This window comes from Sturnira hondurensis, unplaced genomic scaffold (genome assembly GCF_014824575.4).
Source record: "Sturnira hondurensis isolate 20B ecotype Veracruz unplaced genomic scaffold, ASM1482457v3 Scaffold0013515, whole genome shotgun sequence".
Taxonomy (NCBI): Eukaryota; Metazoa; Chordata; class Mammalia; order Chiroptera; family Phyllostomidae; genus Sturnira; species Sturnira hondurensis.
This window is the reverse complement of record NW_028086146.1, coordinates 6106765-6131544: the sequence shown is the minus strand read 5'-3', so window position 1 is coordinate 6131544 and position 24780 is coordinate 6106765. Positions and strand designations below refer to the sequence as shown.

Genomic DNA, 24780 nt, shown 5'->3' with positions numbered 1-24780 from the left:
TTTGCTGCACTTATTTTTGTATCTGTGAGCCTAGCTGGCCTTGAACATGGATGGTGCTTCACACATGTTTGTTGAAGCAAAAGAGCTATTGTTTTTCTCCTCCTCCTCCTTACAGAGTGCCTGCCAAGATCATAACAATTCTCCCTTCTCTAGGAACTCAGAATTGCTGTTGGCTATTTCTTCCCTGAACTCTCACACCCACCCCAGCCACAGCTGACTGACCAAGCTCGGACACCTGGCCAGAGCTGGGCCCAAAACCCATCCTTGAGATTTGGGATTGAGACCCTGAGGGACTGAGGGTCAGTCTCTGTGGCTAAACCCAGAGCAAATAAAAATACAGGAGTGGTACAGACTGTCTTGTAGATTGAAGATCAAAAAAAGCTATACTTCCAAGATAAAATGGTGAATCGATTGTATAGAGAAAGATAGAATACAGAGAGAAGTGCCCGGGGGATTCTAGCCCATGTCTAAGTTTCGGTTGCATTTCTACATTTGATTCCTCAACAGTCTTGTGTTCTCATAATAAATTCCCTTTTGTGTTAAACTTGGTTTAGGTTGGTTTTGATTATTTATAACCAAAAATATTTTATGACTAAAACAAAATATCAGGTTTCTCGTTTCAATAAAATAAATCATTAAGTTAAAAAAATATATATATATGGAATAGACCAAGCTTAGTTTAAACATTGTAAACAGAAATCATTTGGGAATGTTATATATTAAAAATACATCTGGGGGCACTGGTGCAATAATGCTGAGGGGCTCTGCGCATTTCTAGTTTTGAAAAATTACTGTAATGGGTACTATTTCCTTCAGGATGAAGTAGAAACATGAAGAGGGACAAATAGTGCCTAGAAACCCCAGACAACCATCACTGATGAAGTAAAGAACCAAACAGTTAAAATAGAATACATGAGGAACCTCAGAGTCATCCCTGCATGCTCCCTAAACCTTAGCCCTTAGATCCAACCCACTGCTAAGTCCTGCCTATTTTCCCACTTGACAATCTCCAGGTCTGTCTCCATCTACTCTAAGTGACCAGAGTTTCTCGTAAGGATGCCCTCACTGGCCACTGTAAGTAGACTGACAGCCAGTCTTGCCATCAAAGTTCTCCACACTGTTAAGCCCAGTCGGTCCTGTCACCCCTTCCAGGTCAGACTTGTAGCAGCATTTTTTTTTTCTCTTCTCCATGAAGGCCTATAAGGTACAGCCACTGTCCACCGGTCCAGCCTCATCTGGACGCCCTCCTGGCTCTGTCTAGGCCCCTGACACAGGCCTCCTTTCAGTTTCTTGCCAGGCTCTCTCCACTGCGGGGCTTTTGTCTACATCATTCTGTCTCCTGGAACAACCTTTTCTGCCACCTTTGTCCAGCTCTCTTTAGCCTCTCTAAGTAGATCCATTATTCTTGGTGGCATACTGTGTACTCATCTTCCCTACCATTTGTCACGGTAGCAGTTTTGCTTTCATTTTTTCTTCATTACTTGGTCATCTATTTTTTTCTATCAGACTGTGAGGTCCACAAGGGGAGGGAGTCTCTGATTTAGTCCTTGCCCCCAACAAGACAGGTCAGTAGAAGTGCCAGTTACTTCAGCTAAGCTTCTCTAGAGAATATCGGTTTTATTTTAGAAATAATAACCTGCCTGCAAAGTTACAATTTAAAGTCCAGAAAAATATAAATTTATATAATCAATTACATTGCAAAAATTGTTTTCATGAAAAGAGGTAGTACAGAGTGCTCTGCAAAAGCGCTTTTGTTAAAATCCCCACAAAGAGGATGGACTGAAATTAAATCCAGGGCTCTCTCCAAAGAGTTTTACAAATACCACCATCCATGCAGTAAGAAGCACAGGAATCCTGATGAGAACACATTTTCCCAGAATTCATCTCCCACCTCCCTTTCACTCAGGAGGTGGCCTCTCATTCAGGCTGTTGGATGTAACCAGTGAACTGAATACTCAAAACCAATTTGCTGGTTTGAGAAGAGGTCATTGATTCTCACAGCATGTGTATACTTGGAAAATTTTATTGTTTAACTCTGTATGTGGATGAATCTTGCTTCATACTACTTTAAGTAGTTGAGGTATATGAGTTCTGCTTGTTTTATTGAAGTTTTCAGAAGAGTTTAGAGACGTTTAACAGGTCTGAATGTTGCTTTGGGTTTAGAATGAGGTATGTACTTTTCAGAAGCTGTCTGGTTAGGTGAGGGATATTTTTTGTAAGCGTGTGCTTTATTTGGAGGGGAGGATATTGGGAGAAAATTTTTCTTTGCACTCTGCCCAGCACAAAATAGACAATGGAAGTGATTGATAACATACCAAATTAAATAAATACATTCCCGGATCTTGTTTAAAATGATCACTGCTTTGAGCTATTGGTGAGGTATTGTTTTTTAGGATTGCAAAGCCCAATCAATGTATTTGTTATATTATATTAGCATTTATTTCTCACATGATCTAAATTTGCATCCTTGAAATAAAAGGCCCTTCCTCCACCACTGGTGGAAAGCAGGGACAGCTTGGGACTAGTTGTCAGGCACACAGGTACTCTGCGAATCACCTTGTGTGTTCATACAACTTTTTACTAAATAATAAAAGCTTATTAAATAATAGTCAATTCTTTTGGTGGGTAAAAAAAGAACAAATTTTTTTTAAATTTTATTTTTCAATTATCATTGACATACACTATTGTATTAGTTTTAGGTGTACAGCATAGTGATTAGACACTTACACACCTTATGAAGTGATTGACCTGAGAAGTCTAGTACCCATCTTGAGCCAGAACGTTTGAGGTCGTCGTCGCTTCTGGGTGTGTTTAAGAATTCATGTAAGGTGGTAAAGCCAGATGCTGCTGACTATTTCCCTTCAGATCCTGGAAATGTGGGTCCACCCTATCCAACTACATCCCCCCTTTTCCCCTAGAAGTGTTATTATTGGTTCATTCCAGCAGGAAGTCTGTCATGTTGAACCAATTTGAGCAGCTGTTGTAGGAGAGAAATGATTGATTATTCCCAATCATCATTCAGAAGAGAACCATTGGGAGCAGGTTTGTGGATAAATCTACAGCCAGAGGAGAGGACTTTAATTTGTAACAAGAAAGATTTCCTTCTGCTTAATGAGGAGAGGCGTCTCTGACCCTTTACCTGTATGGGTTTATGGTGGAAGGCAGGCCCTACAGGTATTTGCCAACTTGCACTGAGGAGTCTTTCTACTACATGGGTAAAAGAAGTAGAACTCCATAGGGTCCTCATTTGGAGTGGGCAATTGGTGGAGAAGTGTCCAGTTAATATTTTTCTCAAACATCTGCATTTTGGGTTTTGATTTTTTAAAGAGATTTTATTGTTAGAGACAGGGGAAGGACATTATAAATACAGGGAAAGAAACATCAATGTGTTTCTTTGAAGAGATATTCTGACTTGTTGGTTGCCTCTTGCACACTCCCACCTGAAGACCTGGCGGGCAACCCAGGCGGTGAGTGCCCTGACTAGGAATTGAACCAGCGACCTTTTGGTTTGCAGGCTGGCACTCAGTTGCTGAGCCACACCAGCCAGGCTGATTTTTTTAAACTGACAAGTTATTTTTATTTCAGGGCCTGTGGTTGATACAGAAGACTGTCCTATGGAATAGAGAGAATAACTGAAACTGAACAAAGGACTACAGCGTCTAACCAAAGGCATGCCACTAGGACCCAGACAGAGCGGAAGTCTCCGTGAACAAGCAGGGGCAGAAACAAGCTGTGCACGAACAGGCAGCCGAATGAGGAATATATAGTTCCTTGCGGTGATTGCCGGCACATGGGGATCATGAAGGGCAAAGACTCCTCTTAAGGATCTTGTGTTAAATTTTTTCAGAGACTGCACAGTAGGCACACCAGCCATACCGCTGATATAAACTGTTATATTTCTACACCGTTATACCTTTTGGTGATTAGCTGCTTGGGAACCTGTCTGCCGAATTTCTTGAGATAATCTCCAAGAGTCCGCAGCTAACTCTTACTGAGGCAGCCTTCTAGATGCGAGATTCATCATCTGTGGGCATTGGGGTTTCCTTGGAATTCAGCCATCAGTTCGGTCCAGAGAAGGTTGCCTGAAACTGAAATCCTTCTGAGACACAAGAACAAGAAGTTCTTAATAAGAAGGAGGATGAGAAGTGAACTTTTCCCTCTTTGCTCAGGAGAGGAAGCAAGTTTGAACTTGGTGAGAACACTGGCAGAATGATATTTTTAATCCATTAGCTGATTTTCCCACTCTGGCAGCTCCTATTGCTCTGTCCCCCGCCCCCCACCCCAAACCCATTCAGTCGGCACTTGTATCAGGGGACAAAAGAGTTTCACCAGAGAACAGAAGAAAGATTTTTGAATGTCAAAAGTCAAGACCCTTCGTACATTTAGCATAAAAACTATAAGGTGAGTTGGATGGAGCACAGCCTCTAGCCTCTGGTAGAACATGACGTTTTCCGGGTGTGTTGGCAGTGAGAGAAGAGAGGGTATGATCTGGGGGAGGAAAGAGCTCTTGGGTGTTAGTGGGAGGTGAGGAGGAGCAGAGAGACGGTGAGGGTGGAGGGGAAGCAGCGGGGGCTCACTTCTAGGCACTGGTGGCTTCTCTCTGCTCTTCGAAAGGGGCTCTGTGCCCTGCTCCTCAGAGGGAAAGGTGATGGATACAGAAACGCCAGATGACTTGGGGTGTCATCACTTCCCAGAAGAGCCCAGGGAGACTGCAAAACCTTAGCACAGAAATGGCTGAATAGTATCTAAGGTCCAGAGAATCTGAGCCAGGCACAGGGAGTTGAGTTTATAAAGTACAGTGTGTGAGTGTTAGAACGAGGCTTCTGTTCCCAAAACTGCCACCAGAGCAGTAACAAAGGACCCACAACTTTCAATTGGCATCTCAAGTGGGGAAAGCCTTGTAGAGTGGAGCCTTTAACTTGTGGGATCTGACTCTACCTCCAGGTAGAGAGTTCCAGAATTGAGTGCAATTGTGGGACATCCAGCTGATGTCAGAGAATTGGTTGATGTAGAGGGAAGGAAAAAATCAAACCCTCACATTTGGGATCAAAAGTGTTTTGGGTGAAAACAGTTTAGACCTTTTGATATTTTCTCTATTTTTCCAAGGCATCATTCAAATTTTCCCTGTTCCCAGACACCTTTCCAGTTATTATTATTTTCTCCATCCTCGCATTTTGTTAGCACTTCACACATTCATTACGGCTCATTATCAAGCCTTGTATTGCAAGTTAGTGTCAGCTGCTGGGTGTGCACCCCCAGCAGAAGTGTTCTGTCTTGTGTCCTCTCGGCACCTTCCATGAGTTCATACTTCCTTGGCTGGCAGGTATTTGGGTGCCTGGTATGTAATATAGCCTCAGTGCCCATTCGTCAACTAAACTGAATTTAACATTTTTGTGAAACATGCATGAGACGGATCCTTCCCTTATTTGTTGTACGTCCTTTGGGGGTGTTGCTTATTCACATTCAACTCTCACTATATAAAATGGGGGTGGACAATGAAGCCTACTTCATAGGTCGTGCTAAGCATTAAAGAATGGAGATAAAAGGCCTGGTGTGCAGCATGTGTTCGATAGAGGATGGTGAGGGGGAAAGAAGTACAGCATCAGTATTTATTGCAGCCATCAGCACTGATTTGCAGTGATTTGTGGTTCTGGTGTTCTTGCTTCCAGCCTCTGCTTTAGGCCTAGGGGAAACAAATTCACAGAAGATAATGAGTCTCAGACTCTTCCTTGATTATGAGCAAGAAGTCCCTGGATCTAAGAGGTGAGTAAGAGTCTGAGCTTACTCACTGGTGAGCTGGGCTTTGGTGTGGGAACTTCATTCTGAATTCCTGGCACATTTAAAAGGCCGGAGCTAACAGCAGAATCATCAATTATCTACTAGCACCCAGAAAAGAGGGGGGATGTAATGCTTATCTAAACTTCAGAAGACCCTGTGCTAAGAATGGAGGTGATTAGGAGGGGAATTCAGGGCCTTCTCATGGCCATAAAAATCACTTCCTGAGTGGTTTTTGGGGCAGGAATTTGCACATTTTCTTAGAACAGGGCCTCATTAACATAACATTCCACTCTAAGGCTACAGAATATTGCTAAATCAGGGAACGAGAATCATGCCCAGAGCATCTTGTCCCTGAAATGGGCCTGGAAAGCTGTGGCTGGAGAATGAAGGACCAGGTCACCTTTTCCATGGCCGCAGACCAGGTGGTCTTTGGGATTGTTGGGAAGTTGGGAAAAGAAACTCTCATTGTTTATTTCCTACCTGTGCTCTCATGATGCTCATCCTCATGCCCAGCCACTACAGCGTCCTTCATACCCTTTAGTTTAATCACATTGAGTACAGAATGGTGTGAATATTATGGCTGGAATTAATAAAATTGTAGTCCATCCATATGAGTTCTTCCTGCTATACCCTCAGAGTGGGGTCTCTCGATTTCAAACTTGTGTGTGTCCATAGAGTTGTCCCTGCATGAACTGGAAAATGCCTACTGTCTTTCTGCTCCTAATGGTTTATAACCTGAATGACATGCCACATTAATCTGTGGATCTCCTTTGAATTAAAAAAAAGATTTTTTTATCCTCACTGAGGACATTTTTTATTGCCTTTAGAGAAAGAGAGAGGAAGAGAGGAAAGGAGAGAGAGAAACATTGATGTGAGAGAGAAACATCAATTGGTTGCCTTCTATATGTACTTGGACCTGGGATCACACATGCTGGACCAGGGGTTGAACCTGAAACCCAGGTATGTGCCCTGACTGGGAATCGAACTCACAACCTTTTGGTTATAGGATGGGGGTCCAACCTATTGAGCCGCAATGGCCAGGACTGTGGATCTCTTTTAAAAATACAAGTGCTTGCTGTGAGTGAGTCGGTGGGCCTGGGATAGCCCACTGGAACCTACATTTTAAAAATCTCTACAAATTACCATGCTGCACAGCCAGAGCTAGGATCTACTCTAAACTGTAAAGCTATATTTTTTCTTAATAAGAACAGTGAGAGATGAAGCATTTCTTCTTTTGAGATTCAAAGTCTTGGTTGACATTTTCCTTTTGGCTTTGTTTTCTCAGTTGATGGGCATAAAACAGGAAACTAGCTGAAATAAGAAGATTAGGGATACTTCTAAAATAGACAGGATTGGGCATAAAATAGCAATAAGGACAAGCCAGGAGAACACTTGCAGAGATACTCAGTGGCAGTAACAGACAGCTCATGGAGGGTATCACAGCCAACTAGGGATGCAGGCTGGGGAAGATCAAGTAAAGGGTATAACCTTGGACCAAAAGGCACACGGGAAGGTTGAGTAACTGTATTTTATAAATTCTAAAGCATACATATTTCACACTTGAACACCCCAGGCATCTGTTGGTCAGAGCCAAGTTGGATGGATTTGTCATTGTCTGTGCAGGACAAATCTTGTCATTCTTCATGGTGGCATGACTGGGCAACTTCAACCCTCAACGTTTACATCAGAAAGCAATTTAAGGGCTATGTGAAGAAAGAATGAAAAATCCTCATTTTTGTCTGAAAACCCACTATTGTCATTTACTGATTAGAACAAAAAGTAACAACATAGGAGCCTTCAGATCAAACATTACTGGCTTGGAAGAAATCCTGCAGCTAATAGTGAAATGCTTTTTATTTTTAGTTTTTAAGTATATTCTATTGATTATGCTATTATAGTTTTCCCAATTTTTCCCCTTTATCCCCCCTCAACCCTGCATCCCCCAACCCTCCAGCATTCCCCCCACTTAGTTCATGTCCATGGGTTGTACATAGAAGTTCTTTGACTTCTCTGTTTCCTATACCATTCTTAACCTCCCCCTGTCTATTTGATGCCTACTAATTATGCTTCTTCTTATCTGAACCTTTCCCCCCCTATTTCTCCCTTATCCCTCCCCACTGAAAACCCTCTGCATGATGTCCATTCCTCTGATTCTGTTCCTGTTCTAGTTGTTTGCTTAGTTTTTTATTTTTGTAGTCTGTCTTTCTTTCTTTCTTTCTTTCTTTCTTTCTTTCTTTCTTTCTTTCTTTCTTTCTTTCTTTCTTTCTTTCTTCTTTCTTTCTTTCTTTCCTGTTCATTTGTTGATAGTTGTGAGTTTGTTGTCATTTTACTGTTATATTTTTTGTCTTTTTTTCTTAGATAGGTCCCTTTAACATTTCATGTCATAAGGGCTTGGTGATGATGAACTCCTTTACCTTCACTTTATCTGGGAAGCATTCTATCTGCCCTTCCATTCTAAATGGTAGTTTTGCTGGATAGAGTAATCTTGGATGTAGGTCCTTGCCTTTCATGACTTCAAGTACTTTTTTCCAGCCCTTTCTTGACTGTAAGGTTTCTTTTGAGAAATCAGCTGATAGCCTTATAAGCACTTCTTTGTAGGTAACAGTCTCCTTTCCTCTTGCTGCTTTTAAGATTCTCTCTTTGTCTTTAATCTTGGGTAACTTAATGATGATGTGCCTTGGTGTGTTCCTCTTTGAGTCCAACTTCTTTGAGGCTGTCTGGGCTTTTTGGACTTACTGGAAGTCTATTTCCTTCACCAGAATGGGGAAGATTTCCTTCATTATTTGTTCAAATAAGTTTTCAATTTCTTGCTCTTGTTCTTCTCCTTCTGGCACCCTGTAATTTGGATATTGGAATGTTTCAAGTTGTCCCAGAGATTCAAAAGCTTCTCTTTATATTTTTGAATTCTTGTTTCTTCATTCTGTTCTGGTTGATGTTTATTTTTTCCTTTTGTTTCAAATGGTTGCTTTGAGTCCTGGTTTCCTTCCTATCACTGTTGGTTCCCTGAATATTTTGGTTTTTTTCATTTTGGGTATCTTTCATTTGTTCTTTTACGTTTTTGACCAAGCTCAATCAGTTCTGTGAGCATTTTGATTACCAGGGCCTTAAATTCTCCATCAGATAGGTTAGCTATATCCACATCGCTTAGCTCTCTTTCTGAAGTTTTGCTCTGTTCTTTTATTTTCACCCTATTTCTTTGTTTGGGGTCCTGCTAAGTTGTAAGTTGTAAGAGGGCAGGGCCTTACATATTCACCTGGGCAGGGTGACCCTCTTTGCTGTGCTGGGGTGCTGCCTGTGGGGGAGGGGCCAGCGAAGAAACAATGCAGCCTGACGGCTCATCTCTAGCCCACTTTCCAACAGACTCTTGTGCCAGACTGGGAATTTCTCCCACTGCAGCAACCACTGTAGTCCACAGTCAGCTCTGGGTCTCAGATTGCCATTCAGCCAGCTCTGCCTGCAGGGTCTATTGCCTCATCACCGTGGGTTCTCTCTGGCCCCCGCCTTACTGGTCTGATTGTTCTGTTTGACTATTTCTTTAACTCTGTGGTGGTCAGAGTTCCATGCAGTTTTATTTTCTGGCACTTTTGGTTGTTTATTGATTTTAGATTGATTGTTATCGTCCTTTTGCTTATGTGAGGAAGCGAAGATTTCTACTTATTCTTCCACTTTGGCCAGAACTTGGAATGTTTTTTTAAAGAAGTACTACATTCTCAATGCTCTTGATGATGCAGGCACTAATATCATGTGAAAAAATGGAACAATATGTGAATTCTGATTTGAAAAATGACCTAGAAGTGTTCAAATTTAAACATGAAGAAGTTTTGGGGTGCAGTTGAATTGGCAGCACTTGTTCTCTCCCTTAATGGTAGATAATAGTGATGATGCTACAAATGGTGTTGTTTTAGCTTTAGTGTAATATGGTATTTGTGTTGGTCTTTACAAAGGAAAATATTAAAGAAAAGTGCAGCTCTTAATAATCTCCTGAAAAAAGCAAATATAGGTTTTTTCTTGTTCTTTTTTTGTTTGTTTTGCTTCATATGTGGGATATAAACCTGAAAACAACAAATGAACAAACAAGACAAACAAAAACTCATAGGCACAGGCAACAGTGTGGTGGTTAACAGAGGGGAAGGGATGTGGGGGGAGATAATAAAGGGTAAAGGGGGTCGAATATATGGTGAGAGAAGGGGATTTGACTTTAGGCGCTAAACATGATGCAGTATGCAGGTGATGTATTACAGAATTGTATGCTTAAAACCTATACATAAATTTAAAAAAAAATTAAAGAACATATAAAACCATATAGGGACCCTGACTGGTGTAGCTCAGTTGGTTGGAGTATTACTCCATAGACTAAAAGGTCACAGGTTCAGTTCCCAGTCAGGGTACATAGTTGGGTTGAGGGTTCTATCCCTGGTTAGGGCCTATACCCTGGTTGGGCACGTATGACAAGACAAATGATTGATGTTTCTCTCTCACATCAATGTTTCTTCCTCTTTCTTTTTCTCTTTTTCTCTCTCCCCACCTCTTTCTCTATCTTTCTACCCCTTCCCTTCCCTCTAGAAGCAATGAAAAATGTCCTCAAGTAGGGAAAGAAGGAAACATTTAGTGGACCCAGAAAATCACAGACTTTAAATGAAGTTTTATCTGAAAAAAAAGAGGGCATGACCACCATATATTAAAACAACAACAAAAACATTTTTAAAGAAAAACAGCCTCATTTTATTAAGAAGAAATAATTCCTATTTAATGGAATTTTATAAGAGCTAAGTAGACACATGAACAGGAACTGATGAATGCACCCAGGTGGGCTCTCAAACAGCCTGTCATGGTGGGAGGTCAGTTTATTTCCCTGTCTCTTGGGCTGGAGTTCCTCTGAGATGCACTCATTTTTTCTACTTTGGATGCCCCGTGGGAGAACTCCTCAAGATCTGTGATCTCAGGTCCCATTCCTCTCCTATAGGCTGCCCTTTGAATAACTCAAAATAGCTTTTATATGACTCTCATGTTGCTCTTCCTCAGAATAAACCATTCTTTTGTCAAAAATTTGTCATAATCTACCATTTTGCTTGAACAACAATACAATTTTTTAAAATCTATTTTTGAGGCCTTCCCGTCCTTGGGTCTATCTTCTGAATACCCTCCAATCTGTCTATATCTCTTATAACTGAGTAGTATATATCCCAGGTTGTCCAGGAGTCTTAGTTTATGCCTGTTTTCCAGGCTTAATTATTACCCACAAACCCTTTCATCCGAGAGTGTCCTGACTGACCAACATCATATACGGTTAGCCCACTTTCAGCTGAGCTGAATGCAGTATCTAAGGGTGGATACAGACAGTAAGAATCAGAGCAGGGCTCTCACCACCCAAGTCTTGGTATTTTGCAAGTAGAGTCAAACAGATGCACCTGTGACTTGGGCCAGACGTCACACCACTGCCTCCTGTTAAGGAGGCTGGCTGCTGATCCTCAAATCTTTCCCACAAAGTCACATCTCCTCTTGAGGAGTGCTGGTTCTGGTGGGTCTTGGCCTTTGTTCCTGCTAAATTTCATGATGTTAGAATTCAGCCCATTGTTCAGTTTGTCAAGAACTTTGTCATCCAAAAGGCTGCCTTATCCCTTCCAACCTCCTGCTATCAGAAGATGTAATCTTGCTTTTCTGTGTCATTATCCAAGTTCTTGATGTAAAATACCATATGGCGTAGTCTTGGGGCACATTGCCTTTTCTGATTTGACCTCCACTTGCATCCTGGAGTCATTAACATCACAAACTCACTTCACTGTAGTATCATCCAGACCATGTATTTCTGCCTTTTGTGTGATAATATCTTGGGACACCATAGCAAATGCTTATTGAAACGTAAGATGTCTAATGTAGAATATCTTTTCTCTGATTTATACATCTAGATCTTAGACCAAAAAAGTGGGGGAAAAGAAGTTGTGTCTAATGTGACTCCTTTTTAGCTCCCACAAGGTCTTTGAAATGTAATGACTGACACAGAGAGTAGGTCATGCTCAACTAATGTTTGTTGATATAAGCATGATTTTTTCATTGAAGTGTAAGCAGAAGATCTCACTCGTAGCCCTTGCTGTGAAAAAAGTCTATTTCTTTACGTCTGCCAAGGGCATCTGCTTTGGGAGGTCCCACACACAGCTTAGGCCCACATTAGAGTATGAATTAACTATTTGCTAATCGCGTAAATATTACTGCTGAAGTGAAAACATGATTGAGGCTAGAAGTGTGAACCAAATGCAGAAAGTGCCAGCTCTTTAATGTGAGCAATTAATTAGGCATCCTCTTTAAGTCTGGTGATGGGTCCCAGGGTGTTAATCAAATCAAATATCACCAGCTGCTGAGAGAACAGACTTGTTCAGGAAGCACTCCCTGAACCAAAGGAGAGATGAAGTTGGCATTGAAATGGATTTCCTGAGGCTCCAATAGTTAAGGACACCTAAAGAGGAATTATGCTTCCTTTTTAGGAAGAGGAAGCATATGTTGTGGGCATGCACATAACAGTTCAGACAAACACTATCTTGAGTCACCTGGAGGGGTGAAAATAGCCTAGAGTTTGAAGCCAGACAGAGCTGGGTTCAAATCTTGGTTCTGTCTCTTTCTAGACTTGGAAAATTACCTAATCTGTCTGAGCCTTAGTGTCTTCAGTATTAAAATGGAGATAACAAAACCTGCCTTTCAGGGCTTTTGTCAGGCTAAGAGACTACATAGATGGCACCCAGGGCAATGCCCAGGTGGCAGGGAGGATGATATGGCATTTGGGAGGTAGTGATGATGGTTGTTAATGATAAATGGGTCTGGTCCTTCCTGTGTTGCTAGTGTGTCTTCTTTGACTTTGGACGTGCACTTCGATTTTCAGAGCTTGCTCTTCCCCAACCCCGGAAAGGCAGGAGTGGACTAGATGGAGTTACAGGGATAAATGCTCATCATTCTTTGACAAGGATGGGAATTAGGGCAATTCGGAGATAAGTGGGATGGCACATGGGAAAAGTGCACTGATATGTAGGAGGGTGGTCTGCTCACTGAGCATGATGTCCCACAGGGAGTTCACTTTGCCCACTCCCACCTCCCTCCACCCCCAGAACAGGCTGAAGGCCACTAGAAATGAGCCATTACCCCAAGTCTTCACACCCCACCTGCCTGGCTGTCACCACATGTTGGTGCAGGGCAAGAAGACACTCAGCACCATGACAAGGGCACCATGAAGGAAAAAGCAAATTTTAGAAGGTGGGGTGGGTATCTCTTGAACTATTGGGATATTTAAAATAATATTTATTTTTATCTTTTTTGCAAATTAGTACATGGTCAATTCAGAGAGCAATGAACACCATACTGTAAAGCTACCATCATTAACATTTTATGTATGTTTTTCCAGGTTTTTTTGTTTTATATATAAAACAAGAGTGACCTCCAAATATCAACCTGTCTTATAGTATATACTTTCCTGGGTACTTCCCCCCACCCTTTATTATCTGCTGGTTTAACGATGCTTGTTGATAGTGATGCCTTGGTGATTTAGCAGAGGTCTCCCAAATAGGATGTTTCCTCCTAGGGCATATGCAAGGCACTCTCTCCAAAAGCAGGAAGAACAATTTAGAATTTCTGTTTACATTTTTACCTCTTCTTCTTAAAGTCTTTTTGTTTCTGTGTGTGTGTTCAGTTCATACCATGTAAAAATCTATCTGGAGGTGGGCAGTGCAGAGCTGGGGTGGTGGCTCAAGAATTCCTTCAGAAGCCGATGCTATTTCCAGCCTTCTCCCTTTGCACTGTGAATCCAGGCCTTCCTTCTCATTCTTGTGGTTTCATGTCTGCAAGATCGCTGCGGTATACCTGAGGTTTATATCTGCATTCCAGATAGAAACAATGGGAAAGAATAAAGGGCAGAGGATTTCTCCAAGTGAGGCTTTGCTTTTCATCCTAGAAAGGATGTTTCCCTTCTCACTGGTCCAAACAAGGGAAGTTGAGAAATGGAAAAGTTTAGCTTTTCAGCCTGTGTGGCAAAGGATGTCAGTGACATGGGGAACTGGGAATTGTTTGGGGGTAGGCAATCCATAGGGTCTGCCACGGTTCTCTCCTCAGAAAAGTTCATGCACGTGTGCAGGTGTGTGCATATACACAGTTCTGCCAGGTAATTTCAGTGGTGGGAGGGGTCTCTCCTAAGTGGGGGTGGAACAGGAGTCACTCTACAGGGCTAAAGTGAGAGCCACTGCACGAATGAATGCTCTGCTCACCCCAAAGCCAGGGGCATTGGAGAAGCAACAGGGGAAGAAGATAGAAGACACAACTGAAAGTGGCAATGTAAATGTGAATGGGGGTGGTGGATACAGAAATCAGAGTGGCTATGCAGATTATAAGTACCAGACATTGTAATTAAAAGTAAAAAAAAGCAATACAATGGCAAATAAAAAAAGGATAAAGCAATGCTACAATGGGAAAGAGTTGTTTAGGTGTCTGAAGCTTCAGGGAGTGTGCTACCCCACAGGAGCGTAAGCCAGCTCTCCAGTGAGGGGTAGGGGTAATGAAAGTGGTGTTGGGGGTGGGGCTAGGGCACCCTTTCACGAAAATTTGAGCCAAGACCTATTAATTTTGGCAGAGTCACAGGACATTCATCAGGACTTCATAGGGTTTGGTGACTTGGAGATTTGAAATCTAATACAGAACAATTCAGCAAGATAAGCTCATTTCTGTAGAATGCTACAGTACAGTGTTGCATTAGGTGTTGTAAATAATTTCCAGTGTAGTTTATGATGGCAACTTGCAGTTAGTTCCCTACAGATTTGTAGGAGCTGATTATAATGTTTGGGAATACAAGAGTTGCTGAGATAATATACGCACAAGCAGCAAAATAATTAGCACTATCCTTGAAACCATTGTACAAGATCCATTACAAACTTCCCCCAGTTAGAAAAATCACAGCTATCCCTCATTTTCTTAGGTTCATTAAAAAATGTAGAAGCAAAAGGATTTTAAGGACAACACAAGTATTTGAACCACGAGTATTTTCCCCTAGGTCACTTGGTGATATCAGAGGATATCATGTTGGAAAATAAGTTTTAAAAAAAGATCATGAAGTAGGGAAAGAACTCACTGTCACACAGCAAGGTCTGGTGCTCCCAAGTGCCCAAGGAGGTCAGCAACTTAAATGAGTTAGAGGTTTTTAGCTGTATCTAAACTTGAAGCCCAACTTCAGTAAAACTATGCAAATTTCGGGTGCAGATCCCAATCAGACCACCTAGGTTGGGATCCTGGCTCCATCATTTATCAGTTATGTGCCTCGGGACTGAGTTACTTCACATCTCTGCCTTCATTTTCTCATCCATAAAATGGGGATAAGCACAAAACCATCATAGGATGGTTTTAAGGATTTAATGAGATAATCTATGTAAAAATCACCACAGGGCATGACATAATAAACATTTCAAACATCCGGAAACACATGGACGGATGAGCAACATTTGTTTTCTGATTAGTTCCACATTTTCAAAAATGTCCTATCAGTACTACACATTTACCTAAACATAAAGAATCTAATTTAGTGTTAGCTCACTCTGAAAAAAAAAGCATTAGTTCCTAAAAAGGTGTTTATCATTTTTTATAGGCATCAACAAGATGTGATTTGAAAGACTGAGAAGGATTCTGGGTTTGAATTCTCACTGATAGTCTCGAAGACTTTGAAAAGCGCTTAAGCACTTAGGGCCTCCGTGCCTTATTTATAATGGGGGGGGGGGATTCTGTGGAGTGTAAATGGGTTGGTAGCTACAAAGCACTCACAGCAGTGAGTTTACTAGTGCTTTGTAGTGCTGGGCACGTGGGAAGTGCTCCAGGCTGCCGCTGTAGCTGACTCAAACTGTTAACTAAGCATTTTTTCAGAAAAGAAAATGGAGTTAAGAGGTAATATCATAAAGCAGTTTCTTTATCTTGTAAATAATATATGGGACTTGCAGACCCATAATACTCAAGACAAAATTTTGATGGATGCCTATTTCAGGATTTTTTTCATAGCCAAACATTAAAAACAAAGTAACAGTCTATTCAGATAGAGATGGTAGCCACATGGTGCACCCACCAGGCACCTCAGCGTGAGCTATTGTGGCACCTACTGAGTTCATATAAATGGGCTCCAGACTTTTCTGAACACAACACTCTCCATAACCATTGTCACTTGGTTTGGGTTATGTGAAATCAAACATTTCCCATCCTTGCTCCAATATCATGTCTTCAGAAGTGTTGGTTTTCCTGAAGGAGGAAGAATTTGTGTTTTCAAGAAAACCCCTTCCACTGAAATTCTGATCAAACTCTTAAATGGTGAGAAAGAATCCTCTCTCACATTCTTGAATAACGAGGGTGAGTTACAAGAGAGGGAAAAGTTGGCCGGCAATGCCCGTGATCTACTGTTTGTCCTGCTTTGGAAGATGCTGCTAAGACAGATCACATTGACAGCTACAATTTAAAAAGAGAGAGAGATTAGCTAAGGTCTGAGGACATCATTTGGAATGTGGCTACTTTTGCCATGGACTCTAAGTAATTTTCTGGAAAGACATCCAGGAAACATTTTCTAGTACATGATACAGCTGGGCATCTTTCATTTTATGTTAAGTGAAAGATGCAAATGACTCAATGTAAAGATGTTTCCTTGATATTGATTGCTGTATTAGATTTCTACAGCGGCCATAACAAAATACCACAGACTATGAAGAGATGCTCAATGATACATCACTTTGCATGTACTAAACTATCAAAATTAGGATAATGCCAAGTGTTGGCAGAGATGTGGGACCATGGGAATGCTCATGGACTATTGATGAGGATGTAAACTTGTGTAGAAATTCTGCAGAGGACTCTGGTGGTAATAGCAAATTTGGTCTATGTGTATACTTCCTGACCCAGCAAATCCACTCCTGGGTACACAATCAGAAGGAATTTTCAGAGTTTACAAGGGTCCTATATGAGTAAGGTGATAAGGCATGGTGGCTTGCTTTTGACAACTATAGTGTACATCTGCTGTCCTGGTGGAATTTTTAATAACTCCCTGTTCATTCTCAAAAGTGTTCACCCTTGCCCTGGCTGGGTGGCTCAGTTGGTTGGAGTGTCCTCCCATAAACCAGAAGACTTCAGGTTTGATCCCTAGTTGGGGCACATGCAGAAGGCAATTGATCAATGCTTCTCACATCTCTCTCTCTCTCTTTTCTCTCTCCCCTTCTCTCCCTCCCTCTCTCTCCTCTTTCCTTTCTCCCTCCTTCCCTCTCTCCCTTCCTTTCTCTCTAGAATCAATAAACATACCCTTGGTCAAGAATTTTAAAAAAGAGTTAAAACATTACTTTTTAAAAAAAGTGTTCACCCTGTGTATAAGAACTTTCATCGCACCATACCCGCGGTGGTGGGCCAGGACAAGGAGGCAGTTTGCAGACTGGAGCAGCAAAAAGTGTTGAGTTCATGCTATGCAGCAGGGAGAAGTAACAGACTAGATGTACCCATAGCAAAATATATAGGTCTTTAAAATATAGTGCTAAATAAAAACAACAGCTTGAAGTTTATAACAATCAAATATGCACACTATTGACATCTATAAATATAAAACTTTATGTTTTACAAGAACACATACTAACACAAGGGCATGCATCTAATCACATTGAAATGGTTGATTTGGGACAGATGAGGAAGAGTGGTGTGAAATAAAGGAGAAAAAATAAATAGAATGAGAGGTGTCTTCCTAAACCAAAGATGATAATGAATCACTGAGAGAGATGATTAACTCAGGCTCCAGTGTTAGAAATCAAAGGGAAGGATTCCATCAAAATAGATAAAATTGAAGAATTTTTCAAAGGATTCAAAAAAACTAAACTATAGCTTTCTTGAGAGGTTTGTTTGCTTATTTATTTTCTGAGGCTCTAAAAGGTAATTAAGTCTGCTTAAATAACTTAAATAGGACTAAATACACATGAAAATAACTCAGTGAGGAAGCAGAACAGAGAGTATGTAGAATTAGGAAAGATAAGGACAAGTCAGGTGTGAAGTTGATATCTAAACTTTACAACAAAAAGTTCTATTGATTCTCCAAAGATGGGTCTCAGATTTGGCACGAAAGATGCCCTCACTTACGTGATCGACAGTATCTGCAGTAACAGGCACCACGAGAGCACTCCACGTCCTAAGCAGCAGCCCAACCATTTCCCATTCAGAGATCAGAGAGAAATTTCCCCCCGGGCTCTCATAAGGAGGGCACTGTGTAATGGAACAGCGACCTAGAAAACTAATTTCTACAGAGAGGCTCATTCCAAAGCCACATTGAATAGCTCAAGGCTAATATATTCTAACAGGGTTTGATCTCCTTGAATTTCTGCAGAATCACTAGGCTTCGGTTCTGGAACAGTTCAGGAAGCGTTCCATTATTCCTGGATGCAATAACCCTAAGGCCCACAGATGTTTGGGTTCTTCCACTTGATTCTGAAGCACAGGGCCAGAAATTCCTGGTCATGACAGCAAGGAAAGAAAAAAAAAGATTCTCCTTCCAGATTCCAGAAGCACCTTTGCCCCCCACCCCGGGAGGAAGACGTGGGAGATAAAGAGAGGATGTTTTTTCTCTCTCTCTTCCTGAAACACCTTTAGCAGCTATTACATTTTTATTGACTAAAAACCAAACATAGTAATTACTGTAGAGACTACAGAAAGTATATCTGTCATGTGGAGACAGGTGTCACCATAAGAGTGAAACCAGCAAGAAAGCAGTGCCCACTGGAAGACCTTTCTGACAGGAGGCTGCAGGAAAGCCCCCTCTGAGAGCTAATCTGCCAACGGATGTTTGTGGGTGTGGGGGTGAGAGGGCAGGAGAGGGTAAGAGACGATCATTTTGGATCATTCTGGATTTGGAGCAAGTATAGTTCATCAAGTTCGTTTGAAGACTGGTTGGAATAACCCCTGAGCACTATCCAGTTATATTTCATATTTTATTTATCAGGTCACTTCTGCTTATTAATTCAGTTTCCAAGAGCCTAAGAAAGGGAGGATTCATTCCAAAATAGCTATAATTATTTCCTTTCCTGTATCCTGTATATGACTTTGTAACTCATCCCATCAATAGCTGGAGACTATTTCCTCCCTCTTTGCACGTGAACAGACTTTGTCACTCGTTTTGGCCAGTAGACTGTGGAAGAAGTGATGGTGTGCCAGTTCCAAGCCTCAGTCTCAAGAGGGCCTGAATACTCCCTTTTCTCTTTCTGAGCTTTGCACAGCCACTACAGGAATGCACCCAGGCCAACTTGCTCAGTGATGAGAAACCAGGCCCATTTACTTAACACTGTTCTGGCTGATTGCCAGACAACCCCAGCCGAGTATGTGAGGCCATCTTAGAGCAGCCACCTGTGGCTCAACCACCAGCTGACCACGAGTGCATGAGTGGGCCCAGGAGAGGTCAGCTGAGCCTGGCCCAGGTCAGCAGAGATGCTCTGCCAACCTTAGATGTGTGAGCAAAACCAAATGCGTATCGCTTTAATCTCTAAGTTTTGTAGTTGTAACATAGCAGTGGCTGACTGATACAGGAGGGTCTCTGATGTTAGTATTATAACTAAGAGAAAATTTTGTTCTCCATTATAAGTTTTTAAAATTACAAACAAAAATATTATAAAAGAAAAAACACACAGACTTGGACATTCTGCTTTGTGCTTTAGGATCTTATAAGGCAGTGATCACGGACATCCGCAAGCTTAGAATATGTGGACGACACCGAGTTTCTGGACTCGTGTAAGGGAAGATCAGACCCTAGACCTTCAGAAGACTCCCTCCTGGCGTTCTCAGCACAAGTATGGGGAAACAGCCATATTTTTTAATAAATAAAATCTCTAAAATGTCACAGTTCCCATTTCCTCATCTCTTCCCAGCTTACAGGACAGGGAATTGTTTTCTCTTAGAGTATCTTTAATTACTCCTAAATTCTTTGCATCTGCTACTGTGAATTCTCTAGCCGTTCCTCCTCAGAGCGGTGTTTTCCACTCTGTTGGTTTATGTCTCATCACCTTTCCTTGGGGAAATGAGGGGGGAATGTGGACAAAAGTACCTGTCACAAGTGAAGCTGGAAAATACCAACTTTTAATTGGGTTCTACAGTGGTTTCTGTGACCCCTTCTGACCCCCTGACATTTTCTTTTCTTTGGGTTTTGTCCTCAGTTTTACTGCAAGGAATTTGGTTGGGCAGAATGTTGGCAGTGAGAGAAGAGGCATAGCGAGACCTGGCCCCTGTCTCCGGTGAGTCACTAGTGTCTGTTACTTGGTGGCTGAGTCTCATTATTGCAACTGATGCTGGGCTGGCACATCTGTTGGAAGCAGGGATGGAGGGCTCTGGGATTCGCTAATGACTCCTGGGGAGATGCAGGAGGAGGGCTGCTGTCTTGGGAGTGGCCATTGTGAAAACCCACCTGTCCGTGTCCTGTAAGAAATTAAAGATTTCTTTCCTTTCAGACTGCTAAAGGGGGCGGGACCAGAAGTCTTAGGACACCCGTACAGGAAAGGCACTGAGCTTTGCCGAGCCTTTGGTTCTCATCTAATGAGTGAGAATGGTATTAAATTTATCATGAGGGTTGATAAATAATTTAAATGTGTCATTCCTAGCATGCCTGGAGCACAAACATGCTTGATAAATGCAGTTTTTTTCCCTCTCTTTTTGCCTTCTGACTTTTAGTTATATTGTTGTTTGCTTGCTTGCTTGTATATGTATCTCTTACTCTGTAGAATAAAGGATGGGTTCTTTGGAAAGCAAGAACATATGTCCACCAAAATCTTTAAACTGCTTGTACTTTTTACCTATAATCCCACTTATATAAATTTCTACTGAAACAAAAATCCAATTTTAAAATGTAGGAAGATATAGTTACAAAAAGATCTGATGTCATTTCAAAAACCACATTTTTCCTTGTCATTTGCTTAAACACACATACACAGCACTTTTATCATTCTTATTTTTATTTCTTTATCTTTTGTGCTATTTGCTTCTTATTCTCATTATTGTTTCTATGCAGTTACTACATTTTCATTCCTTCCCCAGATCATTAAAAAATAGAAAGGTATTAATTGCCTATGAGCTCCACACGAATCACTTCCTTCTAAGAAAGATTGTTAAACAGGCTTATTTCTTTAGTCTAGGCAGCCAGTCTCCAGGGGAAGCAAAACTGAATTATAATTCATCTTACACGCGTATGCAGCTATCAGGAGATGTTTCATAATAATAACTATGCCAATCCTTCATAATAATTTTCAAGAAAATGCTCAAAGAATACACTAAGAAAACAGTCAAAGAAAATATTCAAAGGGGAGAAAGAGAACTTGACTGGATTGTTCAGTTGCTACATGCACGTCCTGGTCCCCACATTGCTTTTACAAAAACCCAGCCAGTAAGCATTTTAATCTCCCATTTCCTGAATAGGAAACCGAAGCCTCATGATTTCAAATGCCTTACCTACAGACCAAGAATTTGAACAAAGGGCTGCTATACTTTAATAGCCTTGTTCTTGCTCCTATTCCCAGCTGCCTCCAAGGCAGTGATTGCTGCCTGTGGTTACACATTGGAATCATTGGAATCAAGCTTTAAAAAAATGGCAATGCCCAACACAACGCTGAAAAAGAACCAAGTTGGAGGAGTCACACTACTCAGTTTCAAGACTTATTACAAAGCCTCAGTAATCCAGACTGTTCACTGGTGAAAAATAGACACGCAGATCAATGGAACAGGATAGAGAGCCAAGAAGTAGGCCCAAACAAATATCATCAGCTGACCTCTGACAAAGGAGCAAAGCCAATTCCATGAAGAAAGGATAAACATTTTAATAAACTATGCTGGAACAATTAGAGGTCCATCTGTAAGATAAAAATCAAACCTAGACCCAGACCTTACACTTCTATAATAATGAGCTAAAAATAGATCACAGAACTAAATATAATATACAAAACTATAAATCTGTTAGACTAAAGCAGTGGAGAAAAGCTATGAAACCTTGGGTTTGACAACGAGTTTTTTAGATATATGCGCCAAAGCATGATTTTGTAAGAAAATAGTAAGTTGAACTTTATCTAAATTAAAAACTTCTGTGAAAGATACTGTTGAGAGAATCAAAGGACAAGATACAGACTGCGCTCTAGTTGAAAACTTGTTTGCCATGGAGGTACAGATTAACAATTCTGACACCACTCTCCACACATACTGGAATTTGACAAGTATGGATGGACAGTGGTGGGAGCCAATTTTTCCCTAATACATTGAAAATACATTGAAACAGTCTTCAAAAAAACTCACTGAAGCTGAACACAGCCTCTCACAACAATACCAGCTGGTACACTGATACAAATGGGTTCCTAGAACACTCACTAAGTGAGGGAGGCCTGCACTACAAGGGGCCCACCCTCCAGAAGATAATTGCAGGTTTTGGGGTGTCCACCATATATGTATCCAGGGGTTAATACTTACACACATATATTTCCTTTTTCTGTCAACTGAGAGAGCCTGGGAGCGATGATAGCCCTGTGGCAATGAGCACACTCAGCACCAGATCTTGGTTTATAATATCATTCCCCAACGAAAGGAACCAGAACTAAGGTAAATGGCTGCTTCTAGGACTAGGGTAGCAAATATGAAAAATGAGCATGGAACAGGTTATGTACCAAAAAAGTAAGAAGGTGTGTGGAACAACAGCAATGCAGTGAGGAGGCTGTGTCAGTGGGACGCGGGGCCACTTGAGAGAGCTCCCCATGCCCAAAGCTGGGACAACAGAGCCACAAAATAAAGTAGTATTGGAATGAAACCCAAGTAGGAAATAAATCAATGAGTCTGTATGGGCACGAATAAATTATTGAATATATAAATAAGTGGAGGAAAACAGACATTTCTTGCACTAAAGAAATCTAAAAGTTTCCTGTAGATGCTATGTCCTTAGGGAAGTGGAGTATAACCCAAGAAGTGGGTGGAACAGAGTGGCTTCCTTAAAAAGAGTGCAGAGTGAAAGGGGGGAGCAAAGAGTAACTTTGTGCTGGAGAAACCCGACAAACACCTTAGCCAAATGGTTAAGGTCAACATCAATAGGCAAGTCATGTTGGTATATGTACCCCTGATTTGATGTGACCAGAATGGCTTTATCTCTGTGGTCTTCTTCCCGGAAGCACATAATCCCCGTCTAATCAAAGAGGAAACATCAGACAAATCCCAGTTGAGGGACGGTCTACAGAATACCTGATCAGTACTCCTCAAAGCTGAGTGTATATCTGTGAAACTGTTACAGCCAAGAGAAACCCGAAAAACCATGGTGACTGCATGTAATTGGGATCCTGACATACAAAAAGAAAATTAGGGGAAAACCAAGGCAATATGGAAAAACATGGACTTCGGTTAATAACATATCAATATTGCTCATTACTTGTGACAAATGCACCATACTGATACAAGATGTCAATAATAGGGAAAACTGAGTGTGTGGTATATGGGAAATCTCTGTACTAAATTTGCAATTTTTCCATATACTGAAAACTGTTCTAAAATTACTTAAAATAATGTGCAGTGCCTGGATACTATTCTAGATTCTGGTTTAATTTGTTTGCTGTGTGACCTGACTTTTGGGGGGGCGGGGGCTGCAAAAGCTACCCAGGTGATTCTAATGTCTAGCAAACCACTGCTCTGAGGGAAGGGATGGCTTTTGCAGATACACTGCTTTGTCTTCCTATTCCTTTATTTGTTTGGTTATAATAAATGCTCTGACTTTGCCTGTGGTGAAATCGGGACTTCCTGATCTTGGTTGTTTGAAAACAACAGCTCTTTAATATGGGGTTTAGGGAGACAGTTCCCATTAAGTAAGAAGTCCCGTCCAAGAAGCTTAAGTACCATAAACATTTTAGGTGAACAGACAGTGAAGGGCATGCTGTGCTAAATGTATCTTTGGTTTAAGTCTGCGTGCAGTGGGAATGCCTTTAATTTCTGTGCCCAGTGCTAGACCATGTGGACATGGAGTAAATCACCCCCAAACTTTTAGGTGCAACGGTTTGGCTGTAATTAGTAGAGCTATTCTTCAGGCTTTGATTGTGACAAATGAGTTAAAAGCATCACCTGCTGGCAAATGCGGCTTATAAGGTTCAGGATCTGCGAAGTGAACCAAGCCATCTATTTTCCTCCTGCAGCAAAGCCGGCAGCAGGAGTTCCTGGGGTTCGTACCTAGTGCTGGAGGTGACTGGCTCCTTCTGACCCCAGCACCCGGACGGTGAAGAGACCGAGACCAAGGCCGAGAGGCTATGGAGCTGTGCTTCTTCACCCGTGGACGGCTTGTGGTATGTAATTTGGAAATGATGAGGCTGTATTTTCGGACTAACACTGTTTGCTAAAAACCCTAACAGGGCAGGAAATTATTTCATGCACATTAGGGTATAAAAAAGAGATTTATTTTCCCATGAGTTTGCTTCCTCAGAAGTAGTTATTAGCAGAAATTTCTACTTTGGAAAACCTGTAAGAACATTAACCAACCAGAAAATTTGTTGATTGAGTCTTACACTTTGCTAAACACTGAGGGGGATGTTTTAAAAGTTAAAATATAATAGTGGCCTTTTATTTATTCACTCAAGCAATGCTTAATTGAGTATATATCACATACCAGGGATCTGCTAGTACTACATATTTAAAAACAATAACGACACTAAGACAGTCTCTTAAGTATCCCATAGTCCAAGAACTTATCGTCTAGATCAGGGGTTTTCGACCAGGGGTTGAAAACCACTGATGTTTCCCCCCATGAGATACTTCACAATGTCTGGAGGAATATTTGGTTGGCACCACTGTGGTGGGGGAGTTCTGGGGTGCTGCTGGCATCTGTTCTAAGCCAAGTGTGTATTGTTGATGAGTAGAGGCTGGGGATGCTACTAAACCTCCTGTGGTGCACAGGACCGCCCTCCACAACACAGAATCACAGGGCCCAAAGTGTCGGAATGCTGAGGGTTAGACATCTGCAGACCCACTGGGCCCTTCGGTAAA

General features: G+C 41.5%; 1 long non-coding RNA gene across 1 annotated transcript; it reads left to right on the top strand.

Moving 5' to 3' along the window:
- The first annotated feature begins 3588 nt into the window (after positions 1-3588).
- On the top strand, positions 3589-24077 carry LOC118997851 (uncharacterized). Its single transcript, XR_005068735.1, has 4 exons — positions 3589-4192; positions 5670-5763; positions 6606-6738; positions 23937-24077. It is a non-coding gene; the product is annotated as an uncharacterized LOC118997851 (long non-coding RNA).
- Positions 24078-24780: the final 703 nt, after the last annotated feature.